Source organism: Haematobia irritans, chromosome 3 (assembly GCF_050003625.1).
Source record: "Haematobia irritans isolate KBUSLIRL chromosome 3, ASM5000362v1, whole genome shotgun sequence".
Lineage (NCBI taxonomy): Eukaryota > Metazoa > Arthropoda > Insecta > Diptera > Muscidae > Haematobia > Haematobia irritans.
In genome coordinates this window covers 108,033,724-108,043,514 of record NC_134399.1, presented here as the reverse complement: position 1 = coordinate 108,043,514, position 9,791 = coordinate 108,033,724, and positions in this window count along the sequence as shown.

Sequence of the window (9,791 nt, the reverse complement as noted above, 5' to 3'; positions counted from 1 at the left end):
GCCAATTTTAAAATTCTGAGTGAGCATGTACATACATACATAGATGAACAATGATGGCCAAGCAAACAAATTCTGGTTTAATTTATTCAATTTGAATATTTTTTGCTGAATCATAATATTCACTCTATATTTCAGGTTGATAATAAGAAGACTGGTTCTAAAAATGCTTAACCTTTTTTTCTAAACGGACTAGAAGTTTATAACTTTCGTTTATTTACCTATTAAAATAGTTATGCAATGAATAAATAAATACATTCCTTCCTCTATATCTTGGTTCTAAAGATTTCAGAATCTTTTTCGTGAGTCTGCGCACGGCGTATATATTTAAATAAAACCACAAAATTTTCTATAGAAATAAAACTGTGGGATAATTTTCCATAGAAAAATTTACTATAGAAATAAAATTGTGAAAAAAATTTTTTATAGAAATAAAATGTTGACAAGATTGTCTATAGAAATAAAAAGTTGACAAAATTTTCTATAGAAATACATTTTTGACCAAATATTGAAATAAAATCTTGACAAAATTTTCTATTTAAATAAAATTTTGATAAAATGTTCTATAGGAATTAAATTTTGATAAAATGTTCTATATGAATTAAATTTTGACAAATATAAATAACATTTTGAAAACATTTTCTATGGAAATTAAATTTTGACAAAATGTCCAAATAGAAATAAAATTTTGACAAAATGTCCACATAGAAATAAAATTTTGACAATGTTTTCTATAGAAAAAAATGTTCTATAAAACTAAAATTTTGATAAAACATTCTATAGAAATAAAATTTGTAAAAAATTTTCTATAGAAATAAAATTTTTACAAAATTTTCTACAGAAAAAAATTTGATAAAACATTCTATAGAAATAAAATTTTGACAAAATTTTCTATAGAAATAAAATTTTGACAAAATTTTATATAGAAATAAAATTTTTACAAAATTTTCTATAGAAATAGAATTGTGACAAAATTTGCTATAGATATAAAATTTCGCAAAAATTTTCTATAGATAGAGATATTTGACAAAATTATCTACAGAAATAAAATTTTGACAAAATTGTCTATAGAAATAAAATTTTGACAAAATTTTCTATAGAAATAAAATTTTGACAAATTTTCTATAGAAATAAAATTTTCTATGGACAAATTTCTTATAACAAAATTTTTATAGAAATAATATGTGGACAAGATTTTCTATAGAAATACAGTTTTGACAAAATTTTCTACAGAAATAAAATTGTGACAAATTGTCTGTAGAAATAAAATTTTGATAAAATTTTCTATAGAAATAAAACTTTGACTAAATTTTCTGTAGAAATAAAATTTTGACAAATTTTCTATAGAAATAAAATTTTCTATGGACTAATTTCTTGTAACAAAACTTTTTATAGAAATAATATGTGGACAAGATTTTCTATAGAAATTCAATTTTGACAAAATTTTCTACAGAAATAAAACTTTGACAAAATTTACTATAGAAATAAAATATTGAGAAAATTTTCTATAGAAATAAAATATTGAGAACATTTTCTATAGAAATAAAATTTTGACAAAATTTTCTATAGAAATAAAATTTTGACAAAACTGTCTATAGAAATAAAATATTGACTAAATTTTCTATTGACTGTCTATAGAAATAAAATAAATTTTCAAAACTGTCTATAGAAATAAAATATTGACTAAATTTTCTATTGAAATAAAATTTTGGGTAAAATTTATATTGAAATAAAATTTTGACAAAATTTTCTATGGACAAATTTTTTGTGACAAAAATTTTTATAGAAATAAAATGTGGACAAGATTTTCTATACAATTTTGACAAAATTTTCTCTAGAAGTAAAATTTTGACAAAATTTTCTATAGAAATAAAATGTTGACACAAATTTCTATAGAAATAAAATTTTACCAATGTTTTCCACAGAGAAACAATTTAAAAAATTTTTCTATAAAAATAAAATATAGACAAAACATTCTATAGATATGAAATTCGTAAAAAATGTTCTTTAGAAATAAAATTTGTAAAAAATTTTCTATAGAAATAAAATTTTGACAAAACTTTCTACAGAAATAAAATTTTGACAAATTTTCCTATAGAAATAAAATTATACCAATGCTTTCCATAGAGAACAAATTTGAAAAAAATTTCTATAAAAATAAAATTTGTATAAAATTTTCTATAGAAATAAAAAGTTGACAAAATTTTCTATAGAAATAAAATGTTACCAATGTTTTCTATAGAGAAAAAAAATTGAAAAAAAATTCTATAAAAATAAAATTTTGACAAAACATTCTATAGAAATAAATGTTTGTACGAATTTATTTCGGCATAAGCCGGGTATCATGAAAAACCTTTTTTCGGAAGGTACAAATGTGGTTCACTTTTGGATTTAATGAACTGCCTGAATTTATTCATATAATTGGTTGATAGTTTTGCTGCAAGTAGAGGATGCTGATGAGGAATGTGGTAATTCCGAAACATGCGTCCATCCAACCATCTTGCAGTCTATAGGGCTTTGCCCAAATAAATTTGACAAACATTCTTTTCCTCTGTTGCTTAAGCTGCAATTGTAGTTTGGTTAATGCATGGTTTTAAGCTGAAATCAAAAAAAAAAACAACGATGCTTAAAGAACAAAAGCAACAATAACAAAACAAAACGAATGGAAATACATTTTTGACAAAATTTTCTACAGAAATAAAATTTTGACAAAATTTTTTATAGAAATCAAATATAGAGAAAATTTTCTATAGAAATCAAATATTGAGAAAATTTTCTATAGAAATAAAATTTTCACAAAATTTTCTATAGAAATAAAATTTTGACAAAAATGTCTATAGAAATGAAATATTGACTAAATTTTCTATTGAAATAAAATTTTGACAAAATTTTCTAAAGAAATAAAATTTTGATAAAATTTTCTAAGGACAAATTCCTTGTGACAATTTTGTTATAGAAATAAAATGTGGACAAGATTTTCTATAGAAATACAATTTTGACAAAATTTTCTATAGAAGTAAATTTTCTATAGAAATAAAATGTTGACAAAATTTTCTATAGAAAAAAAATTTACAAAATTTTCTACAGAAATAAAATTTTGACAAAATTTTCTATAAAAATAAAATTTTACCAATGTTTTCCATAGAGAAAAAATTTTCTATAAAAATAAAATTTAGACAAAACATTCTATAGAAATAAAATTTGTAAAAAATTTTCTATAGAAATAAATTTTGTAAAAAATTTTCTATAGAAATAAAATTTTGACGCAATTTTCTATAGAAATAAAATGTTTACAAAATTTTTATAGAAAAAAAATTTGACAAAATTTTCTAAATAAATAAAATTTTGACAAAATTTTCTAAATAAATAAAATTTTGACAAAATTTTCTAAATAAACAAAATTTTGACAAAATTTTCTATAGAAATAAAAAGTTGACAAAATTTTCTATAGAAATAAAATGTTACCAATGTTTTCTATAGAGAAAAAAATTGAAAAAAAAATCTATAAAAATAAAATTTAGACAAAACATTCTATAGAAATAAAATTTTGACAAAATTTTCTAAAGAAGTAAAATTTTGACAAAATTTTCTATAGAAATAAAATGTTGACAAAATTTTCTATAGAAATAACATTTTGATAAAACTTTCTGTAGAAATAAAATTTTGACAAAATTTTCTATAGAAATATAATTGTCACTATTTTTTTTTTTGCAGGAATAAAATTGTTACAATGTTTTCTATAGGAATAAAATTTTCCTATAGAAAAGAAAATTTTAAAATTTTTCTTAGGAAAGAAAAGTTTCCATAGAAATAAAATTTTAAGAAATTTTTCTATAAAAATATTTTTTTTTAATAAATTTTCTATGAAGTCTGAATATCTTTAAAAAATTTAATTTTCGTTTTACTTTCAAAGTCTCCCTGTTTGTAGAAGTAGTAACTTTCTCTTGTTGGTGCAAGCTAAAAATTGTTATAACTTAGACACCATAGGAGTGATCATAATATAATAAGTAAACGGATAATATAAAATTATTGGTAAATTTTTGGTAGATTTTTTTTGGCTCCAGTGGCAATCGAAAACTTGATCAAAATCGGTCCAGTACCTGTTTTAGTTTGTCGAACATAACCGTCATTTCTATTTATATAGAGATTTATAATATTTGTGTTTTTCTAATACAAATTGAGTAATTTTTACATTTTAGAAGAAATTAAAATTGTCAGTCAATAAAATAGACTTTTTTAACTTATTTACCTTTTCATTCTTTCTAACTAGAATGTATGATATTTTTAAGCAATAAAAAGGTTCACGTGGTTAATAATGATGTCTTTGGAGAAACTGGTTTTTGCCATTAAACATAGTGCTTAAGTCTAGTTGTCTAGGCGAACCACAATTAAATTTTAGTTCTAAACTAAAACAACTTCTCATCTTCTCTATGATATTGAGAAAAGCTGATAGGCTTGAATAAACACTCGCTACGTATCTAACTAGAATCTCCTATGTGAGCTTGGTGTGAATTGAGTAAATTTCAACTGTAGAGATTTCCATCATCTACAAAGCCATATTAAAGTTATCTTCAGTTAAATTAAATGATCGTTGTTTTTGTTTTTTATTACAAATATATTTTTATTACTTTGAGTGTTTTCATTTTGTAGTTTATTCAATGGGAGGTTTTCATTGATTTAAAGTTAAAGTTTATGGTCAAGGTTCTTGAAAATATTTTTCCCAAAACGGAGAGGCTTGGCCCAATGCTGCTTAATATTAGTCATGTGATGATGGTGACCTCGAACTAGATTTGGTACGATGAATAAATTAATGTTAAATCTTAGTTAAATTGTCAGTGGGATTTGCATGAATTTTAATATATTAAAGGATGACAAAATTGCATTGCCTGGTAACATGTATAATAAACTAGTTGAGATGTCAAAAATTTGAATTAAAGTTTGAAGTATTGCTTATGAATGGAACCAATCTATTTAGTGTTTAACAAAGGAGACTTGATCAGCTCTAATTAGCACGCATTCTCACATTGTACTATGGGGCCAATTAGAGGATTTGAACGCATTAAAACAACAGAAGCACCAAGAACTCTGAAATTGTGAAAGTGTGTGGGGATGCGGAAAACGTATTATAAAAATGTTGGACCAATTCGCCCATTGCCACGCCCTCTTGTTTGCACGAAATTAAATATATCAATATTTAGTAGTATTGGAAAGTGTTGAAAAGACCGATCTTTCGTCCTAAATTTTAGATAAACAAATATATAGTTTCCCGTTTGTTTTTGACTGTAAGCGGCTATATACAAACATCACGTTCCACATTTGAACCGGATCAGATGAATTTTGCCCTCCAAGAGGCTCCGGAGGTCAAATCTGGAGAACGGTTTATATGGTGGCTATATATAATTATGGACCGATATGGACCAGTTTTAGCATGGTTTTTAGAGACCATATACCAACACCATGTACCAAATTTCAGCCGGATCGGATGAAATATGCTTCTCTTAGAGGCTCCACAAGCCAAATCTGGGGATCGGTTTATATGGGGGCTATATATAATTAAGGACCGATATGGACCAATTTTTGCATGGTTGTTAGAGACCATATACCAACATCATGTACCAAATTTCAGCCGGATCGGATGAAATTTTCTTCTCTTTGAGGCTCCGCAAGCCAAATCTGGGGATCGGTTAATATGGAGGTATATAAAATTATGGACGGATGTGGACCAATTTTTGTATGGTTGATAGAGACCATATACCAACACTATGTACCAAATGTCAGCAAGATCGGATGAAATTTGTTTCTCTTTAAGGCTCCGCAAGCCAAATATGGGGATCGGTTTATATGGGGGCTTTATATAATTATGCTATGGACCGATGCGAACCAATTTTTGCATGGTTGTTAGAGACCATATACCAACACTATGTACCACATGTCAGGAAGATCGGATGAAATTTGCTTCTCTTTGAGGCTCCGCAAGCCAAATCTGGAGAGCGGTTCATATGGGAGCTATATATAATTATGGACCGATATGGACCAATTCTGGCACGGTTATTAGAGACCATATACCAACACCATGTACCAAATTTCAGCCGGATCCGATGAAATATGCTTCTGTTTCAAGTCGATAGCTTGTTTCGTTCGGAAGTTAGCGTGATTTCAACAGACGGGTGGACGGACGGACATGCTTAGATCGTCTCAGAATTTCACCACGACCCAGAATATATATACTTTATGGGGTTTTAGAGCAATATTTCGAGGTGTTACAAACGGAATGACAAATTTAATATACCCCCATTCTATGGTGGAGGATATAAACATTTTGATAACATTTTCTAGAGAAATAAAATTTTGACAAAATTTTCTATAGAAATAAAATTTTGACAAAATTTTCTTTCAACGCTTAGTATGAGATATCTACTATATCTTAATATATATTTAACATTTAGTATTTTTACTATTTATAAATATTTTTTTTATTATTATTTCTATTTACTACACCATTGTCTTAAAGATTTTATCTAGTTTTTTTTTATATATACCATTGTTGAAGTTTATATTTTATTACATTTTTTGTGATGCAGGATTTTAGGTCTATTTATTGACTTTTGTATCACTTTGTACGATAATAAATGTTAAATGTTATAAGATTTTGACAAAATTTTTTATAAAAATAAAATGTTGACAAAATTTTTTATGTAAATAAAGTTTTGACAAAAATTTCAATGGAAAAAAATATGGACAACGTTTTCTATAGAAATAAAATTTTGACAAAATTCTATATAGAAAAAACTTTTGACAAAATTTTCTATAGAAATAAAATTTTCTATGGAAATAAGATGTTGACAAAATTTGTTATCGATATAAGATTTTGACAAAATTTTCTATAGAAATAACATTTTGACAAATTTTTCTATAGAATAAAAATTTTGACAAAATGTTCTACAGAAATAAAAGTTTGAAAAATATTTCTATAGAAATAAAATTTTGAGATAAATGTCTATATAAATAAAATTTAGAGAAAATTTTCTATAGAAATAAAATTTTAACAAATTTTTCTATAGAAATAAAATTTTAACAAAATTTTCTAGAAAAATAAAATTTCAACAAAATTTTCTATGTAAATAAATTGTTTACAAAATATTGACAAAATTTTCTATAGAAATAATATTCTATATGTATAAAATTTTGGTAAAATTTTCCATAGAAATAAAATTTTGAGAAAATTTTCTGTAGAAATAAAATTTTGACAAAATTTTCTGTAGAAATAAAATTTTTATAATATTTTCAATAGAAATTATATTTTGAGAGTATTTTCTATAGAAATAAAAATTTTTAAAATAAGATTATTTTGTTTTGTAGGTTTTTGGTAAAATTTTCTGAAAGTTTTGGTAAATTATTTGTGGCTTGAGTGGCAAACGTGGTTGCTACACCACATAAATATAGTTCAGATAAAAATAAAAACTTAATCAACTAAATTCTAAGTCACATTATATTTATTGATCACTATTTATAAGTCTATTGTGTTTATCGGTAATCTCTTTCAGGTATGCACATGCCAGGTTTGGTACAGTCATAGGGTAATTCAGTATCTTCGTCACGACATATGTTGCCACATTCACGCAAACCCAAACCGCCTCCACTCGCAACGTTACATCCACCATCATATAATAGATCATCCTGTTCATGAAAGGCATCTTCGAGTAGGGTACTTGATTTCACAGTCACAAGGCATAAAGCCAAAATCGATAAAAATATGGAAAGTATTCTCATGTTGTTTGATTGCTTAAGGATAACTGGCATAGAATTTACTCCGTAATGTTGTTTTTATATCAATGTCCAATGCAAATGGATAGAACTATGATATTGATATAGCATTTGTTTTTGGTTCTATCGTTGATATATTTTCCCACTAAATTACCATACCAATCTCATATAAAGAACGATAACATGCATATTGCACACATTTATTATCCATTGTTTGACAAAAATGTCTCCAATATACTTTTTATATTTGAGGCCTAAAATTTCGCAAAGAGAGATTAATTTTATTATTTGATAATTGGGACATATAGAAAGTACCTGTTGGACTATTTTCTGACGTGTCATTAATAGGTGATAATTTTTTTTAAATGAAATGCCTCGCCGTGGTTTTACTTCAGAGTGTTGCCAACAGTTTAGATTTGCTTATATTTTGATACTCTATCACGGTTGCTACTCGTGCCAACAGTAATCTTACAAAATTTGGATTTTTTTTTACCAAAAATTTATCAAATTAAAAATATCTTATTTTATTTTGAAGTTGTTAATCAACTTTGTATAAAAAAATATTTTGTTTATTCGAAAGAAATATTTTATATTGAATTTATAGAAAAATTTGTAAATTTTGTCAAGATTTTATTTCTATAGAAAATTTTGGTCAACATTTTATTTCTATAGAAAATAATATTTCTATAGAAAATTTTGGGCAAAATTTTATTTCTATCGGAAGTATTTCATCCAAATTTTATATCTATAGAAAATGTTGTCAAAATGTTATTTCTATAAAAAAAAATTCAAAATTTTATTTCCATAGAACATGTTGTCAACATTTTATTTATATAAAAATTTTGGTCAAAATTATATTCTCAACCATAGGATGGGGGTATATTAACTTTATCATTCCGTTTGTAACACCTAGAAATATTGCTCTAAGACCCCATAAAGTGATGTGAAGTGGTGAAATTCTGAGTCGATAAGCCACGTCCATCCGTCCGTCTGTTGAAATCACGCAAACTTCCGAACGGAACAAGCTATCGACTGGAAACTAGGCATAAGTAATTCTCATTGATGTAGGTCGGATGGTATTGCAAATGGGCCATATAGGACCACTTTTACGTGTAGCGCCCATATAAACCGACCCTCAGATTTGGCTTGCGAAGCCTCTAAGGGAGCCACAGTGGTACAATGGTTAGCATGCCCGCCTTGCATACACAAGGTCGTGGGTTCGATTCCTGCTTCGACCGAACACCAAAAAAGTTTTTCAGCGGTGGATTATCCCACCTCAGTAATGCTGGTGACATTTCTGAGGGTTTCAAAGCTTCTCTAAGTGGTTTCACTGCAATGTGGAACGCCGTTCGGACTCGGCTATAAAAAGGAGGTCCCTTGTCGTTGAGCTTAACATGGAATCGGGCAGCACTCAGTGATAAGAGAGAAGTTGAATAGTCTAAATGAGCTTGATACATCGGGCTGCCACCTAACCTAACCTAACCTAATTTCCGATCCGGCTGAAATTTGGTACGTGGTGTTGGTATATGGTCTCTAACAACCATGCAAAAATTGGTCCACGTCGGTCCATAATTATATATAGCCCCCAAATAAACCGATCCCCCGATTTGGATCGCGGAGCCTCTAAGAGAAGCACATTTCATTCTATCCGGCTGAAATTCGGTACATGGTGTTAGTATATGGTCAGTATATGGTCAACCATGCAAAAATTGGTCCATATCGGTCCATAATTATATATATATATAGCCCCCATATAAAACGATCCCCAGATTTGATCTCCGGAGCCTCGGGGTAGAGCGAAATTCATCCGATTCGGTTGAAATTTGGTACGAGGTGTTAGTATATGGTCTCTAACAACCGTGCAAGAATTGGTCCATATCGGCGCCACTATTATATGTAGCTCCCATATAAACCGATCCACAGATTTGACCTCCGGAGCCTTTTGGAAGAACAAAATTCATCTACGAAACAAATTTCATCCGATCCGCCTGAAATTTGGTACATGATGTTGGTATATGGTCTCTAACAAC